The 25000-nt window shown below is 40.2% G+C and overlaps 1 protein-coding gene across 1 annotated transcript in view; it reads left to right on the top strand.

The window, feature by feature from the left end:
- The first annotated feature begins 6119 nt into the window (after window positions 1-6119).
- LOC115221431 (ubiquitin carboxyl-terminal hydrolase 2) overlaps window positions 6120-25000 on the top strand; it is a 75027-nt gene continuing 56146 nt past the window's right edge. Inside the window, exon 1 of the mRNA XM_029791612.2 lies at window positions 6120-6252. The gene's annotated coding sequence lies outside the window, so the exon portion shown is untranslated. The remainder of the gene's footprint in view (window positions 6253-25000) is intronic.

Genomic DNA, 25000 nt, shown 5'->3' on the forward strand with positions numbered 1-25000 from the left:
AACCAGAAATAAGCACCGTGTATTACCAAACTATGTATAGGCCTTGCTGTAAGGTTAAAAGTAGGTGGTAATTTAAAGGGTAAACCGTGGCTTAATATATTCGGATAAGATAGGCGCGACATTGCGATTGACCTCCCCCTCCCCTGTCTGATAACTAATGAAGAGTTGGCGACCATCTGTGTTTGTTTCCTGTTGTTCATGCATTTATTATATATCTTTAACTCATTATAAATATGTATGTATGTATATATATATATATATATATATATATATATATATATATATATATATATATAATATAATGTTATATAATCGTATATATAATGTATAATATAATGTGTATATATAATTCATATATATATATATAATGTATAGATTTATATGTGTATCATAATGCATTAAAGTCAGTTTGAATCTTGCTGGCTTGCAATGTTACTCAGCCAAACTGGCACAGAATGGGATAATATTAAGTTTACCCTGAAATGTTAATAGGAACGGAATAAAACAAGTTACGGGTAATTCGAACAATGGTTTTTCGGGGCATAAATACCCAAAACAGTGCATAATGGGAAAATATTCCGAAAATAATCTTAATCCTGAAAGGGAAGAAACTCTTATCTTTCGATTAGACACACTGACTTGACAACGAAAAAATATGATGTTTCTATTTTCTATTTTGTTAAGCACAATAATTTAATCATTTTTATTTTAATATTTAAAATATAATATTTTAATCATATTTTTAAGTGAATGTGATTTCAAAAATATAAGTTGTTTGTACAGTAGGTATTTATGTTTTAGCTTTCTTTATACAGACAATATGTTAATGCTTTTTTAATTATTTTCAAGTGAATACCATTACAAAAAATTTTTTAGCATATTCAAAAAATATTTAAAAGTGAAAATGACTTTAGAATACGGTAAATATTTCGTAAAATATTCTATGTTCGTAACATAGTGTTTTTTCGAGTGCATTCAACGTATCTCACCTCCAAAGATTTGGCTGCTATTTCTAACACGCCCTACTACCACGTAACAGCTATTTGCGATAAAGGATCCGAAATACCTGTTACGTGATAGCAGGGTGTGCAAGAAATTGCAGCCAAATCTTTCTTTTTCTGGGGGAAAGGAACCGTTTACGCCTGATTTCGATGTCACATTTGTAGAAAGCATGCGAAATAACCTAGAAAAGAAAAAAATCCACGAAGCAAAACTCCGTTGCTGGGAAACTGAGTTTCCCGGTGACCCAACGGGTCACGGGTAGTCTAGTATATATTATACATACAACATAACACACACACACAAATATATATATATATATATATATATATTATATATATATATATATATATATATACATGCATGTGTGTGTATGTTTATCAAATTTTATCCGGATTCAAATTAGCAAAAAATATTTTCAGTTTTATTTATTTTGGTAGGGAGGGGCGGTTTGTGTGGGTGCACCCACTTTCCTTCTTATCTGCCTTATTGTTTCTGCATGAACTTGCTGCCTAAATCTGATTTCGTTTGCCAATTACACATTTATCAACATACCTATATACCTACCTACATAAATGTCACCTGCCCTCTTTGATCTCATTTAATTAATTAAGCACTCTCACGCCTAACAGAATACCTGTTTCTTTACTGCCCATAAGGGGCTACACACAGAGGGGACAAACAAGGACAGACACACGGATTAAGTCGATTATATCGACCCCAGTGCGTAACTGGTACTTAATTTATTGACCCCGAAAGGATGAAAGGCAAAGTCGACCTCTGCGAAATTTGAACTCAGAACGTAGCAGCAGACGAAATACCTATTTCTTTACTACCCACAAGGGGCTAAACACAGAGAGGACAAACAAGAACAGACAAACGGATTAAGTCGATTACATCGACCCCAGTACGTAACTGGTACTTAATTTATCGACCCCGAAAGGATGAAAGGCAAAGTCGACCACGGCGGAATTTGAACTCAGAACGTAACGGCAGACGAAACACCGCTAAGCATTTCGGGGGGGGGCGTGCTAACGTTTCTGCCAGCTCCTCGCCGCCTTCATGCCTCACAGAATACCGTCGCTGCGCTGCTGCTATGAAAGATGCTAGAACTGACATCTATTATTATTTACATTAAATATTTATTTATTTTAAATCCGGCTGTGGTCAACCTTGCCTTTCATCCCTCTATGGTCGTCGATAAAATAAAGTACCGATCAAGTACCGGTGTCGATGGAAATGACATGTCTCCACCCCACCATCCGGCCTCTGAAAGATTTCCTGTCTCGTGCTTCAATGAGAAATCCTCATTAGGTCGGGCGGAGCTGGCTGGGTTGTAAGAGAGGCCAAAATGCTTAGCAGTATCTTTTCCGGCTCTTTATGCTTTGAATTCAAATCCCGCCGAGGTCGACTTTGCCTTTTATCGATTCGGGGGCGATAAAAATAAAGTACCAGTTAAGAAATGGGGTTGATGCAATCGTTTGCCCCACACACCTCCCATCAGTCTCTCCTTTAACTTTTCAGATCAGATTCAAAGCAGACTTTCTCTCTTGATATTGGTTAATATTGGAAGGAGTCTTTCTTTGGAACATTACTCTCTATCGAGTAAACACCCTGAAATATTCCATCATCCATAGAACTATGCAACCTCCCTGCTTCAATGTGCAACGTCACAAGAGAGTTCCTCTGCTAGAACCTCTCACAAACTGCAAAAAGCTAGCTTCCACTCGTATTGTGACATTTCTTCATTGCTGTAGAGAAGATTTTGGGCAGCATTGTTCAACAGGTTGGTTTATCTCTTCTTCTCGAGACTCAGATTTTTACCCTGCACGAAGAAATAATGACTTGATACATTCTACTTATCAATTACAAAACGAAAATGTATTGATCAGAGACTTTCACCTCCATCATTGCTTCGTTGATCTCATTAAGATCTTTGATTCAGTTAACCAGGGTGTATTATGGATAATTCTCAGAGTAATTTATTGTCCTTACAAATGTACAAATGTTATCAATTCCTTTCATGATTATAAGAGAGCGTGTCTTGTAATTGGTGGAGAATGCTTCAATCAGTTTTCCTGTACAAAAGGCTGATGTAACCGCTTCTGCTACATGTGTGCGTGTGTGTGCGTGCGTGTGTACGTATTCGCCTACATGTCTGAGTGATATTTCTAGCGAGCTTTTGTTTCATCTTTACGGTTAACTTGATGTTGATTGTATTTTGTGTAATGACAGCGATATGACAGAATCGTTAAAGCGTCGTACTAAAGAATTCCTTGCGGAACTCGTTCACACTCTCGACGTTCTGAGTTCAAACTCCGCCCAGATTATTCACATTTCATCGTTTCAGAGTTGCTAAACGTAATAATATCAGTCAAGTTCTTTGATTTATTCTTTGTCTCTCTATCTTCTCTCTCATTCCCTCTCTCGTTCAGGATTGAAATTATAATTCAAAGGTTCAATGTTGTCTCCCTCCGTGTCATGCTGATTTGACCTGGAGATTCCATCAAGGCTACACATGTCTGTGGAATGCTCAACCATAAATTTCACGAATTGTGCTTCAGTCGATCGAAATGGAAGCGCGTTGAAATCCCAGCCTCAGGAAGGAGGACGGCTTTTACCAATGTTTGTTTGCTTTCATTACTGGTTGCACATTTTTGGTGAACTACATCTGCCAACATTGTGAAGTAACTCCGAGCCCCTAGAAACAGCTGTAGGACTTGTAACATCATACCCTCTAATTCTTTGAATCTATGTATATATATATATATATTTGAAGGAAAATAATCTGAAAATCTTTCAGTCTTTACCTTTTCCGTATTCATATGTATATACGAGGGAGAGTCAAAAATTACACGCACTCTTGTGTTTTTAATGTATTTACATAAAAGCAGGGGATAAACAAGTCCGTAGGTTTTTTCCTATATAGTCTCCTTCCTTTCCGACGCATCTGGTCCAGCGGCCCCCAACTTGCGTATTCCTTCCAAGAAGAAGGTTTCCGGTTGGTCGTGCAACCATTTATGCACCACTTCCTTCGCATCTTCATCTGTAGGAAATCGACGACCTCGTAAGCCATCTTTCAGCGGTCCAGCCGGATCTGGGCTGTAGGCAGGGTGTTCCAGCACCTCAAAACCCGATTGGTTAATGGTTTCAACGGTCTGGGGAAGGGGCCGTGTGTGGGCGTGCATTGTCATGCAACAACAAATCTTTCTTCGACAATAGGCTCCGGCGTTTGGTGCGAATTGCTGGCTTCCGTTTGTTGGCCAGCAAAGCACTGTACCTTGGTCGTACACCTCTTTTCTAGGTAATCTTCCAGTAGAGGCACTTTTGGTGAACTACATCTGCCAACATTGTAAAGTATTTGAAATACGAAATGAAAGTTTGGCAAAAACTCTTATCCTTATGTTCTGTTTGAAATTCTTTGTGAATCAACAGATATATATATATATAAACATGCCAACAGCTGCTGTCAAGCGATGGTGAGGGACAAACACAAACACACACACAAACATAGATATACATGTATACATATGACGGGCTTCTTTCAGTTTCCGTCAACAAAAGTGCACTCACCAGACTTTGGTCGGCCCGAGACAATAGCAGAAGGCACTTGACCAAGGTGTCACATAGTAGGACTGAACCTGGATTCATGTGGTTGGGAAGCAAGCGTCTTACCACATAACTTTACCGACGAACTCAAACAATAAACTATAAATAATATCTTTCATTTTTCTTCTTTAGATGTCGTTGCCCGTCGTTGTTTGTTTCTTGTCAGACCTTCACCGACAGATAAGCCTCTTGATCAGGACAGATTTGGGCAATTTTTCGCAAAAGAAATTACTTGACGATCTTTTTCCGTTTTTCTTCGACCGTTTCACGTGACTTTATTCATTAAAACTTATTAAAACTTCAGAAGTTCTTAAAACTTTGGTCGTCGTAATGCTTTGCTTTCGTTTATTTAATAAATTCCTCCTCCTAATGATTTTGTTTTCATTTTGTGATAGACAGCTATCATGCAGAAAATGCCAGCTTCCGTCTCCTGTTTTCTGATTAGGTAAAATTCATTAAACTTTGAACCGCAATAACATTTTACTGCAATTTTTTCTGGAACAAATAAATAATAAAATCAGATCTAACGGGGAAAATTATTGCAATATTCCAAATTTGAAAATTTTGAAATAATTTTAGAATTTCATAATGTGACAGCAACAGGGAAGGCTCTGCAAAATTGATAATAATTCACCATCAATGGCTTCATAGTCGCCCATGGTCAATCCTCTCATCCGTCCAACCATCCACCAAGCCAACTTGGATGATATAACCTTACCATTACAATCAATCAGTTTTATGATATTCAACTGTATTACTTGCCACTATTTGTAAATCTATCCCACGTCAGCGTGAATTTGTAAATCTATTTCTGATTTAAACGGCAACTGAACAAGGAATGGGACAGGACATGAAACAGTGGAATGAGAAGGGGAACTGAAAATAACCTATTTCTTTTCTACCCACAAGGGCCGAAACACAGAGGGGACAAACAAGGACAGACAAAGGTATTAAGTCGATACCATCGACCCCAGTGCGTAACTGGTACTTATTTAATCGACCCCGAAAAGATGAAAAGCAAAGTCGACGTCGGCGGAATTTGAACTCAGAACGTAGCGGCAGACGAAATACGGCGACGCATTTCGCCCGGCGTGCTAACGGTTCTGCCAGCTCGCCCGCTTTTCCGGGTATTACCGGGTAATTCGGCTAGTCTAGGTATATATATATATATGTATGTATGTGTGTGTGTGTGTGGTGAAACTAGAACTCATGTCCTGAGTCCTATTTTTCCTCTTTGCATCAACCAAACCTATTTGTGTATGTATGTATATATTTGTGGTGTGAGCATTTATGTTTGTGTGTGTGTGTGTGTGTATGCTCGTGCCTCTCTCTGCATGTGAGTATGCGCGCGCTCGTGAATGTGGACGTGTGGCAGCGTTGCCTTTTTTTTCTTTTCTCTCTCTCTCTCTCCCTTTCTCTCTCTCTCTCTCTCTCTTTCTCTCTCTCTCTCTCTCCTTCTCTCTCTCTCTCTCTCTCTCTCCTCTCTCTCTCTCTCGTTTATCCATTTCCTATCTCCATGTGTGTATTCATGTTATGTACGTGTCCTGTCGGTGCCATCGGTATTCCATGCTATCCGACTTCGGAGGAGCGTTCAACTAAGACGGAAGAATTGTTCATATACAATTTCTTAAAACATTGCAGCTGGTATGTATTAAACCGTTGTTGTTGTTGATCGTCTCTTCTCTCTTTACTCCGACTAGAACCCACCACCACCGCCACCGCCATTTTCATTATCACCACCACCACCACCACCGTGACCACCATGACCACCACCATCAACAGCCCCCTCCACCGTCGCCGCTTACTCTTTGTCGTTAATGCACCAAACAAAAACTTTAATAATTAAACATAAACAAAACCTCGTAAACATGGTGAACCAACAGAAGTTGCCCTCTTGTATCGTCCCTAATCTACTAGAAACAACAGCCAGTCCTCCCTTACTGTCTTTAAGAAATAAAAGTAAAGGACCCATTAGATAATGTTGTCGTAAGTATTCCCTTTTAAATCAACGGACATGGGAGAAGGGATGATGATGATGATGACGGGTCTTCTTGGATCAGAGCTGACCTGTGGCCGAAGCAAAATGTTGTGTCCGACAAGAGCCCTTCTTAGAAACAGCAGCTAAAACTCTCGTAAATTACACTCTACCGTCTTTTCAAAAAATGCCTGAAGGACACATCATACAATGTCATCCTGTATATTCTTAAACAGATGAACGAATGGGTGGACGGATGATGATCGCAGTTGAAATACCTTTGGCCAAAGGATCTGCCGATCGGCTGCACAGGTCTCGTCGCCTTGGGCTAAACAACAACAGTGCAAAAGAGACACACGAAACAATGAGAAAACGATGTCCATAACAACATTTGAAAGAATCATCCGAAATGGGAAACAAAAGGAAAACAATGGCCAAAAGTCGGAAAGTAAATAAAGCAAAATGTCTAAAGAAGAATAAGAGGAGAGAACGCCATGAAAGCTGTTATCTTCGGTTCAATCATCTTCCGTTCCATAAATGGCATAAAGGGTTATACAATAGTAATAATAATAATAATCTAGGTGGAAGGGGTTGAAGTCTGTGTGATTTGTCGACAAACTGTGAAGAAAAATGTCCCGCAATTCAAGCTGCGTATAAATATATTTACCTAAAGGCACATATTCACACACACACACACACACACACACAGATGTATGTGTGTCTATGTATGTATGTAAGTATGTGTCTATATAAGTATGTGTGTATGTATGTATGTATGTATGTGTGTCTATGTATGTATGTATTCTAAATCGTGTTTCGATATTGTCCGTTTGTGCTATTCCAGAACTAAATTCCTAGAGGCGGGGGAGGTGGGCGAGATTGGAAGAACCAAAAGCGCTGAACGAAATGTCTTATGGGATTTAGTTCTGAGTTCAAATCCAGCCGAGGGTAGCTTTAAAATAACACCGAGTTTGATTGAATGTCTTCAACCAACCATCAATGACTATGAATGGATTCTTAATAGAACACTGCTCGATTTTCTTGTGTCGTCGTTAGATCGTGTCTGTATATCAGCCTCCAACATGTTTATCTATATATCTTCCCCACCACCCGTTTATCTCTCTACATACCCATCTATGTATTTGGGTAGCTCTTTGATTTACTCTGCTCCACTGTTTATTTTTCGGTCTCCACCGTACCATCCTCTCTCTATGTTTGTTTAGATTTCTAATTTCTTCTTTGCATATCTGTCTGTCTATCTGTCGACCTCTCTAAATATCTATCTAACTGATGAACTATCCTACCACACACACATACATATATGTACGTATGTGTGTGTGTGTGTGTGTGTATCTTGGTCTATTACATGTTCTGTTGGTATGTTGTGTTCCTCAAACAGTTGTACGATCTTTGCTATCTGTTACACATCTTCCACCCAATTTATAAACACCCCACCACGCAGTAAATATAGTTTTAAACAAAGCTCATGTTACACACCTCAATGTTTAAGCTATTATGTATACCCTGGCCCTGCCTATTTCGACACCCTACCTATGTTACGTCATAGACTGATCCAGCCCCAGAACAGCTCTCAAGACCTACAATCAAAATGATTCCACACGTGACTTTCTTGCCTTGTTTTTACCTATTTGCCTCTTCCAGACAAAGCTTCATACTCTGGGCACAACAGCTCAGGTGTCAGACATTTTTTAAGATAAATAAGTATAGGGTGTGATTTGAGAAAAGTTTGGTTGCTATTTCTAGCACCTTGTTAATTTGCTCAGCACTGGTTGGATTCTCAGTCAGCCTGTGTTGTTGTTGTTGTTGTTGTAGATAATGAAAGATTAGAGAGGAATGGAGCTGGTATACTCTGTTGGGTGTGCCAGGTCTGTGTGCTCGTATGACAAAGTGCAAAGTGTATTGAGAGGAAGACTAGGCAGAGGAGGAGGAGGAATTGGATGTAGTCTGCGAGAGAGAGAGACAACTGTTTGATCATTAGGGTGCTTATGGATGAGGACAGCTGCATAGAGAAATGCCAGTCACTGAAAAAGAATGGAACTTGTGGAAGAGGAAGACATGGGATGAAGTAGAGAAGGCTAAGCCTAAGATGCTGAGCATCACAGAGGAGAAGGACAAACGACCCAGCGACTCAATGCTGCGCTTGACAACACCCACCAACCACAGTCAAAATGAAGTCCTAAAAGCATTCTCTTTATGCTTGTAAACCGTTCTACCCTGTCAAGCATTCCCTGTAATCACTCCCCCACCCCTCTTTCTTTTCAGCCCCTCCACCCAGAATCACTAACCTCTCTTCTACCCATTATCCGCCCCGTCCTCAACCCCTATTTTCTCCAATCACCCCTTTCTGTCCCTTTAGTTCTCTCCTTTGCCATATTCTATTTTGACACCTCACTTATCTAGTCTTTCTCTGCCCCTTCTCACATGCCCACCATCACACCCCCTTTACTATAGCCACCCTTATGTAGCCTACATCTCCCTCCCCACCACCCTCCACCCTCACCTTCTCATCTATCCTCCTTCCTGAGCCACTTTTATCACTCCCACTTTACATCTCTCCATACTGATGTTTCCCATCAACTGCACCCCTCCACCCTTGTCCATCACTCACCACATTCACTTCTACCCCCATCTCTTGACCCACTGCTCCTCTCCCCTCTTGGGTTCACCTTCTTGTACCTTGAGAGTTTGTTCTGGCACTCTATTGTTACCCCGCTTTTTTATCTCCTTCCCAACTACACCCATTCATATAATAGGGGTTATTATGTTTGTTCCTTTCAACAGCTGACAGTTAGCCCCACCCCCACCCTTTCAATACTCCCCCCTCACTTAATACTGGAAGCTTTTTCATTTGCCTTTTCCAACCATGCCAGTTACTCGCCATGGCACAAGAAAAGCACCCAGCACACACTGTTTGAAGGTGTTCAAAGATCTTCCCAGAGACATAAGTGAGGAACGCATAGGCCAAGTTCCACAGCCACCTTTCATGCCATGCTGGAAGCTGAGTGGGGCTACTTTGAGTAAATTATCTCCCAGCCATCATCCAGTTAATAATTATCTTTTTTTTTTATTAAAAAAAAACAAACTGTATTTTTAGGTGGAATACTGTGTTTCTTTTCCCTTTTATGCAAATGATCAAACACATTGCGGATATATAAATAAGGCGGTGAGCTGGCAGAACCGTTAGCGCCCCGGGCGAAGTGCGTAGCCATATTTCGTTTGCCGTTACGTTCTGAGTTCAAATTCCGCCGAGGTCGACTTTGCCTTTCATCCTTTCGGGGTCGATAAATTAAGTACCAGTTACGCACTGGGGTCGATGTAATAGACTTAATCCGTTTGTTTGTCCTTGTTTGTCCACTCTGTGTTTAACCCCTTGTGGGTAGAAAAGAAATGGATATATAAATATGTATGTATGTATCATCATCAAACATCCATTCTCCGTTCTGGCAGGGGCTGGATGGTTTTACTAGAGCTGGCCAGCTGAAAGAGCTATACTGGTCCCAGTGCGTGTGTGTGTGTGTGTGTGTGTTGTGTGTGAAACCATAGCAAAGTGGCTAATCAAACCATAAATATGTCGGGTCTCCCCCCCCACCACCACCACCACCACCCTCCTCCACCAATATATTCAACTATGTACCGGACCACCACCATCCCCCCTCCCCCACTCCTGTGTCTCTTTGCTCCACCTCACCCTTATTACAAGCAAATATCTTGTGTATCAAAGTGAAGTTGAACCGATGTGTGTGTGTGTGTGTGTGTTTCTTATTTGTGTAATGACACTCTCAGTGATAACTGAATCTCTTTCCACACACGACTTTAACAGGAGGAATCTGGCAAAAAAAAAAAAAATGAAATGTGTGTGTGTAGATATATATATATATATATATATATATACATATGTGACTGAATAAGCATCCATATTCATTTATTCTTACTTTTGCAGGTAAATAATGATTATATATATATGTATGTGCATGTATGTATGTGTGTGTGCGTATGTGTATGTATGTGTGTGTGTGTGTATGTATTGACACGAATATGAAATAATGTTTGTTGAATCTAAAACCTAAAAAGAATGTCAGCCATGTTGTTCCCCCTCCCCCTCCCCCATTGACACACAATTCTCCAACAGGTTCCGACATGTCCTCTTGACCAATGCTTATTGTTTCTCACTTGGCACACAGCCATTACATTTCTCAAAATATTGATTACTCTTAACTCGGCTCTCAGCCAAATTCTCTTCCTTTCCTCCTGTCTTTCAGCTTTAGTTTTCTTGTTGTTGTTGTTGTTTTTTGGGTTCTCATTTTCTTTTGTTTGTTTTTTTCTCCCCCTTTTTTTTTCATTGTAATGAGAATCGTATTATCTACTTTTTGTTTGTCATATTTTGTGCCAGTGTGTTTGTAGAAGAGTCTTGAAGTTGGTGGCTCAGCCAAATTCCTTAGGTTCTTACCTTCTTCTCATTGAAGAGTCAGTGATTTATGGCAGATACAATTCCCTTGCAATCTGAGGAGACTTGTGGGGGTCGGGTGTCAGTAAAAATACAAATTTATCATCACCATTTAATGTCCCCTTTCCATTCTGGTATGGGTTGGATGGTTTTACAGGAACTGGTCAGCCAGAAGACTGCACCAGCCTCCAATTGTCAGTTTCAGAATGATTTCTATGGCTGGATGCCCTTCCTAACTGCAACCACTTTACAGAGTGTCCTGGGTGCTTTTTTTGTGTCCTAAAGAAGACATAATTTTAACCATTGAGAGCAAGGATCCTTCTTTGCAGAAAAAGAATGAAATGAATGTCTTCCAATGATTCAGCCTTTGACCCTTTTCATTAGAAAGGAAAGATTTCAAGGAAGATCAAGGGACAGAGAGATTTATTCATTGCCGATAAAAACAGTTTAACTGTTTTCTCTGAAGACGATGTCCCCCTACTCTATCCCTAAAACCTTAAAAATTCACGTCTTTCCCTTGTTCTACAAACTTATTCTAATTGGAAAGAAATATTGATTTGATATTGTACAACACCATGTCAGCAGTGATTGGACATATAACCAAAGATATTCCAACTGTGACCGTCCTGTCTGTTTGTACATCCAAACAGTGAGAAGATAATCAGGTGTGATTTGAGGGAGATTTGGCTGCTATTTTTAGCATATCCTGTGACCCAGTAGAAGCTCTCAACATCCTATTGTATTGTTGATGTGATCAAGTCATTGAAATCTTGCTTTCATCCCTAATGATCCCTATCCCATTTGGCCTCTAATTACAGGCCCTCTGTGATGGTTGCAGCTCAACAACAATTGATTTGTCCTCACTCCTTTATCACTGAAGTTTGGACTGTAATTCTCAGTTAAAAGGTTTGAGGTAGGGATACAACTATGACAGATTTCACCCTCAAACTGCAACTTGAATAAGAGCAACAACAACAGTAATAATAATCCTTTCTACTAGTGGCACAAGGCCTGAAATGTGAGTGGGAAGGAGGCTGGTCAATTATATCAACTCCATCATTCAACTGATGCTTATTTCATCGATCCCAAAAGGATGAAAGGCAAAGTTGACCTCAGCAGAATTTCGTCTCGGTCCATTTCTGGACCCTGCTTCTACTTCACTCCATTTCTTCATCTCCTGGAGATCCAGACCAAACCAAGCCCTGAGTAATTTAACCAGTCCCCCCCATCTAGCATCAGACAATGTTACTGGACAGCATGGACCTGCTTCTCCAGGTGCCAAGTTGCAGGCCGCCCACTGACCGTTCTTGGTTAATTTCTGCTCCTGTCACTGCCTTGTACCAATTACATCTGTGTGCATAGTGTTCAACATCATGATGCTGACATGGTTCTTGCACATCCTCATTCACATGGAATACTTTTCAATGCCTCTAATTTCTACTGCAGTGTCTCTGGAGCCGGTACATACTGAAGGGGGTTAGAGGGGACACTTTTGATCGACCAAGTGCATCATGCTGGAAGGTTTCGATAAGTAGCCATTCACTCAAACTATCAAGCAGAAGTTGTTGTACATTGCAGGAATCCAGTCATGGAAAACTGGACCAGGACCAGCTGGCACGAGAATGACCACAGGCTACTGGGTGGTTAACCCTCCCACAAAGGATCAAAGGCAAATTGACTCTGCAGGATTTGAACTCAGACCATTAAAAAAAAAATATCACAAAGCATTTTGTCCAACACCATAATGATCCTGCCAGTCGACTGCCCTTCTTTAAATAAGGAATTGTTTCTTGGTCAAGCACAAGGCCAGAGATGGTGTGGAGTGGGGGTGGGGTGGGGAGACGAGGAGGCTTTAATGGATTGAAATCATCTCTCATATTTGATTGGCTCTTTACTTATCAACCCCTGCAGAATGAGAGGCAGAACTGGCGTTGGTGGGCTTTGAACTCAGAATGTAAAGAACTGCTTGAAGTATCCGTAAGGCATTTGTCTGACACACTAACAATTCAACCAATCTATCGACAACAACAACAACAATAGCATGATAACTCTCTATCGTCCACATGAGTGACTTGGCAGGAAGCCAGGTTTCTGACAATTGCTATTACTATCACCTTACTACTACTACTACTACTACTACTACTACTACTACTACTACTACTACTAATAATAATAATAATAATAATAATAATAATAATAATAACAATAATGTTTCTGCAATTACTGTCACAACTTAAAAATCTCACCAGGTCTGCCAGTCTGATTACTACTACTGCTTCTGCTGCTGCTGCACCTGCCACCACCACCGCCACCACCACCGCCACAACCACTCTACCACCACCACCACCAACAACCATCACTATACAAGCCAATAAGTGAGCCTTTACATGAATACCAGACCTGCTGGAAATAGCAGCCAAATTTCCTCCCAATCACTTCCTACCACTTGGACATATTGGATAATATTGTGTTGAGTTTCCTGCACACAGGAGATAGATAGGGTGGTCACAGCTGGAATGTCTTTGGCCAGAAGACAACTCAATCAGAGATGGCCTGGGGCTGAACAACAATAACAACCTCCAATGTATACACTGTATGGGTCAATTGGGGACATTTGGCTACCACCACCACTATACCACCACCACCACCACCACAACCCACCTGCCACCACCACCACTATACCACCACCACCACCACCACCACCACCCCACCATGACTGCTACTACAACACCAACTGAACAGTTGTGATTGATTAACCTGATGATTGGCGGAAAGAGAGAGAGAATCAAAACATCATTTAAGTGTCTGGTTACATCAGCCATATCACTTGTGTGTGTGTGTGTGTGTGTGTGTGTGTATGCAGGTTTGCAGGCATGCGTTTCTCTGTGTGTGTATGTGTGCGTAAGTACGTGTGTGTGTGATTTAGGTCTCTGCACGTATGTGTGTGTGTGTGTGTGCATGTAACATAGACACACACACATACATACACACACACACACACACACACACACATACATAAACACACACACACACATAAATACACACGCACACACACTTTATGTTAGTTAAAGTCTGCTTGTGACATATTTCAACTTCTAAAGGCAAATTCACTGCAGTTACCTTGGAGAAAAATTCTCTCTTATCATAAAAAAAGGCGTAAAAACACCACATCTGCCCATATTGTATATTATATACACACACACACACACATTTAAGGAATCTCAACATTGTCAATCCATTTGCTAGAAATAGAAGCCAAGATTCTTTCCAATTACACCCTACTTGCACTTAGAAATTGAAAAACATTAAATGATATACTACTAAAAGCACTTACTAGAAAAAAACGAGATGGCCACCACTGGAATGTCTTTGGTTATGGGTGTGATTTAACTCTAAACAATGGCAACATGTCTATTTTATTATATATACACCCTAACTGCATAGATACACTGATGTTGTGTATATGAGATTAATTTTGTAAACAAAGTCACTACCATGTGTTAATAAACATAATTTTAGTCTCAGTGGAGAAATAGACTCAGTGCATAAGGCATAGAACTGGGACACAGCCATGTCTTTAATGAAATATGTATAAAAGAAAGCTGTTCTCTATATAGATATCTATAATTTGTAAATAAAGTTTCAGCCAGTAAATTAATATGTATAGACAACTTTAGATCATTATGTAAATGAGGTCAGGCCAAACCTAATCACATACATTATTAATTTCATAAATGTTAGGTTCACACTTGTTACATTTTCATAGCAGCCAGGAGAAAGTAATCAAATCCTGATGATGGCTTTAACAAAAGCTAGAAATAACCTATTAGGGTCTTCAATTTTTCTCCTTGGCTGCCAACAGCTCTGTAGTTTATACATGTGGATTATTCTCCAATGATGCCAAAATTATGTTTATTTAACATATGATTGTGGCTTTCTACAAAATATACTGATGTTAAGGCAGTAATTATTTCTGCTTATTTAATCACAATTCAAATTACTACAGTCATCACTCACAATTGATGATGACTTGGTGGTATGTATGATGCTTTCACCAATTGTCTAGTATCCATTTAGTGATGAACAGACACAGACATTCTCTTGGCCTTCACACCTTTTGACTCAATGGAAAATCTTAGATGTGGCAGCTGAATGAAGAGATAACACCATCACAAGGCTGTTACTTCATTTATCAATTGTGAAAGGATGAAAGGCAAAGTTGACCTTCACAGCATTTGAAACCAAAATAGAGCAGACAACTGGAATAGATATTGCAATGCATTCAACTCAATGTTTTATTGACTCTCTTGCTTCATATATCAATATATATATATATATATATATATATATTATATATATATAATATATATATATGGATGGATGGATGGATGTGTAAGTGTGTATATATATATATATATATATAGGGAGAATTCACAAAAAAAACAAAAGACAAAAACAGGTGGTGTAGAAAACAAACAGATGTATTAGAATAATGCTCGGGAATTGAGAGAGTCTTTCACGTTTCGAGCCTATGCTCTTCCACAGAAAGAAACAAGGAGAGAGAAAAAATGTGTGCAGTGGCTACCGATCTATCATAGCAAATGCTGGACAGAAGGATTACACAGGAGAGCTAAGAAGTAGGGGAGATAACAAAATAGTAGTGATCCCAAAACGAAGGTGCATGTGTGTGTAAGAGAGTATGTATGTGCGTATGAAAGAGGACTGGTAATCTACTTCCTCCTTTGTGAACAGGGCAGATAATTCCTTCTTTTAGCATTTGAGGAAATGTACTGCATTGAAGGGAACTCTGGAAAAGCATTTGCAGTAGTTTTGCAAGAGCTTCTTGCATGTTTTTAACAGAATTGCTGGGAGTCCATTTGGGCCTGTTGCAGAGTTTGAGTTCATATATATATATCATTATCATCATTTAACGTCTGCTTTCCATGCTGGTATGAGTTGGACGGTTTGATTGAGGACTGGCGAGCCAGATGGCTGCACCAGGCTCCAATCTGATCTGGCAGTTTCTACAGCTGGATGCCCTTCCAGCTGTATATATATATATATATATATATATATATATATATATATATATTTATATATATGTATATATGTATATGTATATATATATACATAACTAAAATGACAAATTTTATCACACTCTTAAATGGTGTAAGTCAAAACAAGCATATTTCACTTAGCATAATGCAGTTATTGACAGTATTAATAAATCCACACAAAGTAATCTAAATGTCACTCAATTTAAAATCATTTTAGAGAATAAATATTTTAATTTCATGACCCCTCCTCACCTGGCACAAACCCACTTCCTGCAATTCCATGCCCCCCACCCCTCCCAGCTGAGAGATCTTCGTCACCCTGGTGTCAGTGCCATGTAAAAAGCACCGAGTACTTTTTGCAAAGTGGTTGGTGTTAGGAAGGGCAGCATCCAGCCTTAGAAACCACACCAAAGCAGACAATGGAGTCTGGGGCAGCTCTCCAGCCTTGCCAGCTCCTTTCAAACTATCCAACCGGGCCAGCATGGAAGACAGATATTAAATGATGATGATGATGATGATGCACTGTAGCTAAGCCTGACAAATTGTTAATTAACCATTTGATTATATCATCGAACCATGTGTTAAGTAGAAGTTGTTGTAATTTGTATCTAAATGGCAAACTGGCTTCAAGTCGGAATTAAGTTGAGGTTTAGAACCTCTGCAAACAGCTTGGCCATAATGACCATGCCCCAGGCAGGTTTTTGTTCAAGGGGGGTTTACATTTAATTCAGAACGTGGTTCTGCATTGAAAGCATTGTTCCATTGGAACTTTTAGTATCATCCTCATCATCATTATCATCATCATCAGCAGTAGTAGTGTAGCAAACAGTAATACCACCAGTACTCCCACCACTACTAATACTACACACACACATACCCATACATATATATATATATATATATGCATTTCTTTATTGCCCACAAGGGGCTAACACACAGAGGGGACAAACAAGGACAGACAAATGGATTAAGTCGATTACATCGACCCCAGTGCGAAACTGGTACTTTATTTATCGACCCCGAAAAGATGAAAGGCAAAGTCGACCTCGGCAGAATTTGAACTCAGAACGTAACGACAGACGAAATACCGCTAAGCATTTCGCCTGGTGCGCTGACGTTTCTGCCAGCTCGCCACCTTTATAATATGCTTACATATATAATAACATACATACATACATATATATATATATCATCATCGTTTAACGTCTGTTCTCCATGCTAGCATGGGTTGGACGGTTTGACCGGGGATCTGGGAAGCCAGAAGACTGCACCAGGCTCCGGTCTTATCTGGCAATGTTTCTACAGCTGGATGCCCTTCCTAACGCCAACCACTCCGTGAGTGTAGTGGGTGCTTTTTACGTGCCAGGCGAGGCTGGCATCGGCCACGGTCAGATTGGTGCATTTTATGTGCCACCTGCACGGAGGCCAGTCGAGGCGGCACTGGCTTCGGCCACGATTCGGATGGTGCTTTTTACGTGCCACCGTGTGTTTGTGTGTGTGCATATATATATATCTCACACACACACATAAATATACATATTCACCCGTTTTATATTATTTCTTTGCATATCTGTTGCCCGTAGCAGCTAATCCAGTGAAAGCCATCCTCTAATGCCTCTTACAACTGACACATTGCATGGCATCTCTTGAATTCATCCAGCCTCCTATTTACCAGTGGTTCTGTTAGGAAGTGATGTGAAACCATCGCATTCAATCTGGCAGCAGTCGTACATCTAAGGAACAGCTACAAGGCTTAGTGGTGCTCATCCATTTCCTCTTGTGTGTCCGTAATTAAAGTGGACGGCTGCACAGCAACCGAGGCAGCCTGAAGAATGGACAGACAGGCAGACAGACAGTCAGACAGCTTGTTAAACATCTGGCTGGTGGGACGGACAGACGGACGGATGTGTGAAAGACAACATTGTAAGTTCAACGATAAACATATAACTTGGCTGGCTGGCTGGTTGGTTGGTGGTTGGTTGGTTGGTTGGGTGGGTGGTTGGGTGGGTAGGTGGGTAGGTGGGTAGATGGTTGGTAAATAGATAGACGAATAGATAAGTAGATAGATAGAGGGAGAGAGAGAAATAGGCTAACAGACAGACAGACGGATGGATGGATGGATCATTTAGTAAATTTATGCAGGTTGGTAGAGTTAGAAAGAAAAGTTGGTTTAAAGCTCAAATCCCATTGAGCATCAAAGATAAAACCATATTGGCCATTGTAATGAATTCCATTCACTTCAAGAGTTGGAGTGGTCACGGTTGGAATGCTTTTGCTCATAGGTCTGCTCTGTCAGGGTTGACCTGGGACTCACCAACTATAACAACCTCCAACGTAGACACTGTATGAGCCAATCAGGAGTCTCTAAATGGGTCACTTGGCCAGTTAGAAGTATCAGCTAAATATCCCTCAAATCACAGTCTGCCATTTTAAAAAACAAAAACAAAGAAGTACTTGATTCTAAATAAGGAAAAAAATGGGATGATCATGGTTAGACTGTCTTTGGTCAAAGGTCTACACCGACTCCAATGTGTACACACCCCTCAGGGGCAGACCCAAGGGGTAGGGCTGATGGGCACATACCCCACTCAAGAAAAGAAGGGTGCCATTCGAAATAATGTTATTGTGCCCTTTTCTCTGGGAATTGTATTCCCTTCTGATCTTGTGCCCTCCCTTCAAAAAATTCCTGGGACCATGCCTACCTCTACAAATGTGTATACACACACACACGCAATTACATAAATCTGCCAAATTTTACATTTACTGACATCTTGCCACATCAACAAACATCACACAAAGTCACTTCCATGCATTTACTTGCATTTCTTCAGTAGCATAAACAACACTTCGGTCCTTACACACATCTTACACACACACACACACACACACGCACAGCTTTTCCCTTCCTCTATTAACATTCTCACCCATAAAAACCCAATCCCACCTCTACACACCATCTCGTTTTGTATGTCACGGCAGTTTATTACATTCAACACCAATGTGTGATGATTTAATGCTAATTTACTTTTAACCATACTGGCTATGCTCCAGCATGACCGCAGCCATTGTGGCTAAAACTAACGGTAATATGCAAGTATGAGGCCAGTTTGGTGTAAGAGGAGAGAATCTAATCAACTGATTATTCCCTCAGTGTATTACTGGTATGGAACTAAGGTGGCTGTGTGGGTAACAGACTGAATGGATTACTTGCTCAAGGATGATATGGAGTTTAAACCGGATCCAAATATCCTTAACCCACACCCATGCCTGCACCTCTACTTACACACAATGTTATTTCCTCAAGGGTTATTGTTGTTGTTGGTGTATAACCCCAGGTCAGCCTTCATCCAGTAGTCATATGCTAACCAACATCATCGACCAGATCTAAGATTTAGTGCTGGACAGATGATTGACTGGCAGGGGCTAACTGTCTGCTGCTGCTGCTGTTTAGCCTCAGTAGAACCCTGATTAAACAGAGCTATGATTAAAAAGGTTCCAGATGGGCCCATGAAGGACTACATTGTCAAATTGATGGTTTGTTTTGTAATAAGGGAGATTTGGCTAATGCGTTTAGTAATTGGTGTCACTGTACATGGGTTATTCCCATTCATATTGTGTGTGTGTGTGTGTGTGTGTGTGTGTTTATCCCCCTACCACCACTGCTTGACAACCGGTGCTGGTGTGTTTACATCCCTGTAACTTGGTGGTTCGGTAAAAGAGATTGATAGAATAAGTACCAAGCTTTAAAAAAAATAAGTCCTGGGGTCAGTGCATTTGACTAAGAGTTCTTCAAGGTGGTGCCCCTGCATGGCCGCAGTCTAATGACTGAAACAAATAAGAGATAAAAGATAACAGATAAGTGTGTGTGTGTGTATACATATTATGAGGTGGTATCAAAAGGTTCCCAGACTAGTTATGTTTAATAAAAAATAACTTATTTATCTACGTTTTAACATCATCTCCTTTAAAATAGTCACTTAGTGCAGCAGTAATTACCCCAGTCTCAGGATTTCTGCCACTTTTAGAATCTGGTCTGGAAATTATTTTCCGTGAGTGAGTCAAGGACCCTCTGTGATTCATTCTTAATCTTGACAACAGTGTTAAAACAGCGACCTGTGAACTGCATTTTCATCTTGGGAAAGAGATGGAAGTTTGCAGGTGCTAAATCTGGTGAATAGGGCAAGTGTGGATGTGGTACCATGTTGTTTTTGGCAAGAAGCTCATGAGTAAAGAGGAGCTTGGTGACCAGGGTGCATTGTTGTCATGAAGAAACCAATTCTTTGCACTCCAGAGATCCGGTTGCTTTCACTGAATGTCCTTCCTCAATTGGCCGTCTGGCCCTGGGGGGGGATGAATTCTCAATGCACAAAATACCACAGATGTCAATAAAACTGACAAGCATGCTCTTGAATGAGCTGCAGCTCTGTTGTGCCTTCTTTGATCATGGAGATGAAGGGCTCTTCCATTGTGACAACTGCTGCTTCACCTCAGGGTCATACCTGTAGACCCAACCCTCATCACCTGTAATGATCCTCGACATGAAGGATGGGTCATCAGCGGCACACTGACAAAGATCTTGACAGACATCAATGCAATGTTCTTTCTACTCAGTGTTCTACAGGGGGGGAGAGACCCACATTTTCAATTCAGACGTTAGCACTGCTTGCATGGACCCATATCACAGACCAGCAACATCAGCAATGTCTTTGATTGTCCTCCAATGATCCTCACGTAGAAGCTGATGAATTTTTCCCCGTTTCCGGAGGTGACACTTATGGCAGGTCTTCCCGGTCACTCATTGTCTTCCAGGGACTTTGCTCAGCTTTTGGAGTATTCATGTCACTCAACACATTGCCTACGACCCATTGCCTCATAGCCATAAGCTTGCCAAAGTGTGTTCAATGTCTCCGTAATAGATTCTCCAAGTTTAATGCAAAATTTCCTGCTGGCTCTTTGTTCCAGTTTCCGCTCCATCACAAAATCACAGACTACAGCAGACACACGTGATCACAAAACCACTATTTCACAACTTGCAAAGTAAACACAGCAATGTCACTGCTAGCTCTCACTGCACACATAGCTGTGTGCTACCGCCATCTGTTGGCATGCTACAGAAATAGTCCAGAAACTTTTTCATACCACCTCATAGTGTATACATGTGTGTATGTATATATATATATATGCACTGATAACTGGACATCCTTGTTACTTACCTGCTTTATATATGTGTATATATATGAATGTATATATATTCATATATATATATATATATATATATATATATATATTATATATATATATATGTATATATATGTATATGTATGTGTGTGTGTGTGTGTGTATATATATATATATAATATATATGTATGTATATATATATATGGCTGAAATCTAAGTCCTTGGAAGTTTGATAAGTGTAAGACACGAAACCGGTACCCCCAGTTTATTATATAATGTCTTAATACAACTCTTTGTTCCATTATGATCTTAATATTGGCATAAATTTTACTATACAAACTTCCTGTGCATTTTTACATATTTTCTATCTTAAATATATATAAATGTGTGTGTATGTGTGTATATATATGTGTGTGTGTGTGTGTGCGTGTGTATGTATACATGTATGTATATATATATGTATATATATGTATATGTATGTATATGTATATGTATGCATATACGTATATGTATGTATATATGCATATGTATGTCATCATCATCATCATCATTGTCATTTAACGTCTGCTTTCCATGTTGGCATGGGTTGGACGATTTGACTGGCTCCAATCTGATGTGGCAAAGTTTCAACAGCTGGATGCCCTTCCTGACACAAACCATTCTGTGAGTGTAGTGGATGCTTTTTACATGCCACTGACACATGCTTTCAAGTACTTTTTCTGCAAGTACTTAAGAGCACCCCAATGCCAAATTTTGTCCATTTTCACAGCAAGTCAATACTGGTTATTTTTGAAGTGTCTTTTGAACGGTCAGATGTCAGTTTATCTGAAAAGAAACAATGCTAATTATTAATAAGAAGAGTTGTAATTAATGCAGGTAAGATTTCTCAGTTCTAGCATCACTGCCTAGGAACTTCTCAGCCCAGCCTTGTAGATTGCTTCTCACTACATGGTTCCAAGTTCAGTCCCACTGCATGGCAACTTGAGCAGAGGTTGACAAGCAGAAGCTTGTCGTGTACGAGACCTTAGATGAGTGGACCTCAACCAGATTTAAACTCAAAACACAACACACAGGAATGAATATATCAATGTATTCTAGTCAAAATTTCCAATAACTGCCAATTCACTACCTTAGTAATAATAATAATAAATGCCCTGTTGAAGTACCAGGCAGTGGCTCTCGTGGCTTCTGATCTTAACTGATTCGAAGTGTTATCATGTACATTGTTTTGTTTTGGTATAAAAGATGGACTACAGCAAATATTTGCTTGTCAGTTGTTTGACCGTAACCAGTTGAGCATGTCCCTTGGTGACTGACGATTTGTGCATCTCTGATCATGAGCAGAAGTAGTGGGGGAGCATCATAGCCATGTGTTGAGAGGGATTCTTTGGGGTTTGAATAATTCACCTCTGGAAACATGGGTGGTTTTGTTCAACATCCTTAAACAATCCTTATTCAGGGACCTTTTGAGCGGGGTGGGCTACTCAACCTGAAGAAAATTCTAACTGGGCCCCACCTGCAAGGTCACGTGCTGTTTATCTTGATATGAAATCACCATGTCATGGACATATGGTTGTGATGCATGTACCCGGTGAACCTTTATCAAACGGGTAGTCATAATGAGTATACTAGGCTTTGTATATTTTATCCCAGTGTCACTCTCGCTCAATAATAATAATAATAATAATAATAATAATAATAATAATAATAATAATAATAATGATAATAATAATAATAATAATAATAATGATAATAATAATAGTAAAATTAATGATGGTTCCTTATTTTAGTTGTGGCTCTGCTATTAATTCTTTAATTCTTCCTATTGTTCTTCTCTTCTTCTCTTTCTTCCTCATTGGTTGTAATAGTTCTCTCAGAAGAGATGAGAAAACATCCATTTCTGCCCACCTCAACTCACCGCATCTAACCTTCCCCCTCCTCTATACCTCACCCCCACCATCAAATAAAATCTTTTTGCTAGATTTGTGCCATTAACCTTTTCGTTTATTTATATTTTGGGACATTTTATTTATTTATTTATTCTATCAGATAAGAAAATGCAAAACATTCAACATGTATTATTATTGTTATTATTGTTATTATTGTTATTATTGTTATTATTATTATTATGAGGAGGAGGAGGAGGGCTGTAGCAATAATTAGAGGACTGTGACAATGATAAAATAACAAGATCGTTTGTGGTGGGGGTGAGGATACATAGGTGATGATGATGATGACAACGACTTATGATTAATGACTGACGAAGTTAATACCATTAGGAAGCAGAATTCAACTTCCTTCTTTCTACCAATCCTCATCCATTTTGGATGATGTAGGAAGAGGCAAAACTATTGATAAAGAGGTGGGGGGATGTTGTTGCTGTTGTTTAACCCTAGGTCGGCCCTGACTGAGCAAAGTGTTCCAGCCACGATCATCCAGTTTTTTGCATTTGTGGGAAGGACTGTATCGTCAAATATGTCTGCTTCTCTTTACAAAAGTAGGATGTAATTCAAGAGAGACTTGGCTGTTATTTCTAGCAGATTGAGCTTGGGATGTGGTGGTAGATGGGGGTCAAGTGTTGTAATAATAATGATAACCCTTTCTGCTAATAAGCTCAAGGTCTGAAATTTGGTGGGGGAGGAGCTGCTTCATTTTATTGATCCAGATAGAATGAAAGGCAAAGTCAAACCTTTTTTCCATTCCTGTTTTTTATATTAATAAGGTGGCTGTTGTCATTCACATTGTTCACATTAGTCCTCTGGGCAATAACAGAGGAATTCAAGACAGGCTGCCCCTGGGAAATCCTCTATGCTGGTGACCTTGCTCTCATAGCTGACTCATTACCAGAACTAGAGAAGATTCAGGTGTGGAAGTAAGGTCTAGAATCAAAGGGCCTTAGAGTTAATCTAGCAAAAATCAGTCTTAGTAAGTAGGAAGGCAGACAAGTCACAAATCCCTTCAGGTAGATGGCCCCGTTCAATCTGTAGAAAAATGTAGAGAAAATAGATTCCATCACGTGCTAAGGGGAAAACTAGGAGTGGTTGATAGCTCCCATTACCTAGGTGACTATGTCAGTAGCAGGGGTGGATGCTCCGAGAGTGTAGCTGCTAGAATACGAATAGGCTGGGCAAAGTTCAGAGAGCTCCTATCTCTGCTGATAACAAAGGGTCTCTTGCTCAGAGTGGAAGGCAGACACAGCAGTGAAACATGGGCTGTGAATGCTGAGGACATGGATAGGCTCATAAGAAATGAAGCTAGTATGCTTCACTGGATGCACAACAGAGTGTAAATGTCTTCATAGAAAAGTTGGGCATTAGAGGCTTCAGATGTGGTGTGCAAGAAAGACAACTGCACCAGTATGGTCATGTGATGCATATGGATGAGGACAGCTGTGTGGAGAAGTGTCATGTCCTAACAATGGAGGGAACCTGTGGACGAGGTAGACCCAGGAAGACATGGGACAAAGTGGTGAAGCAATGACAAGGGACCGAGACCTTTAGTGATATACCATACTTGAGAAGACTCATCCAGCCAAGTGAGATCGTATCATGGCCGGTACCAGTGTCGCTTAACTGGCCCGTTAAAAGCACCCTTCAAACGTTGGGCAATATGCTGTGCTCGTGAAGACCTGTCGAGCCAAGGGAACTCATAGCCATGGCTGATACCAGTGCCATCTAACTAGCACCTGTGCCAGCAGCACATAGAAAGGACCACACC

Source organism: Octopus sinensis, linkage group LG18 (genome assembly GCF_006345805.1).
Source record: "Octopus sinensis linkage group LG18, ASM634580v1, whole genome shotgun sequence".
Classification (NCBI taxonomy): domain Eukaryota; kingdom Metazoa; phylum Mollusca; class Cephalopoda; order Octopoda; family Octopodidae; genus Octopus; species Octopus sinensis.